Consider the following 772-nt stretch of genomic DNA (forward strand, 5'->3'; position numbering starts at 1 on the left):
ACTTGAAGTACATTAAACACAATACATTTGCTAATGCAAATAAACCTGGGAGATGGTTGGCCTACCAATTACGTAAGAGACAAAAGATTTATCAAAAACAGTGTGCCCAAATAATTATTAATGGAGATTTGACAGAACTTATAAATATACAAAAAGGTACTAGACAAGGTTGTCCACTTTCTCCTTTATTATTTGTATTGTCTTTGGAAATTTTGCTGTCTAGAATTAGAGAATCTTCAATGATTAAAGGCCTAAGGATTTCTACTAAAGAATATAAATTTAAAGCTTTTGCGGATGACCTAGTTTTTACATTGTCTCAACCAATTGAGTCACTGGAATTTTTGTTGCAAGAGCTGCATCAATACGGTAAAGTGGCTGGATTTAGAATCAATGTTAATAAGACTAAAATTCTCACAAAGAATATGATGGCCAAAGATAAAAGTCAACTTACGCAAATATCAGGATTCGAAGTGGTTAATAAAGTCAAGTACTTGGGAATTTTTTTGTCATCCTCTAACATGAAATTGTATCAGAATAACTACGAAAGATTGTGGAAACTAGTACAAAAGGATCTATTAACATGGAAAAAACTACAGTTTTCTCTGCTGGGTCGTATTGCGGCCATTAAAATGAACATTCTACCTAAGTTTCTTTTTTTATTTCAGATGCTACCGATTTTAAAAAATGAACTTAACTTGAAAGAATGGCAAAGAGATTTGAATCGTTTCATTTGGGAAGGCAAGAAAGCTAGGGTTAGATTTAAGATTATCCA

The sequence above is a fragment of the Protobothrops mucrosquamatus genome, unplaced genomic scaffold (assembly GCF_001527695.2).
Source record: "Protobothrops mucrosquamatus isolate PMUCROS unplaced genomic scaffold, P.Mucros_1.0 scaffold557, whole genome shotgun sequence".
NCBI classification, from domain to species: Eukaryota; Metazoa; Chordata; class Lepidosauria; order Squamata; family Viperidae; genus Protobothrops; species Protobothrops mucrosquamatus.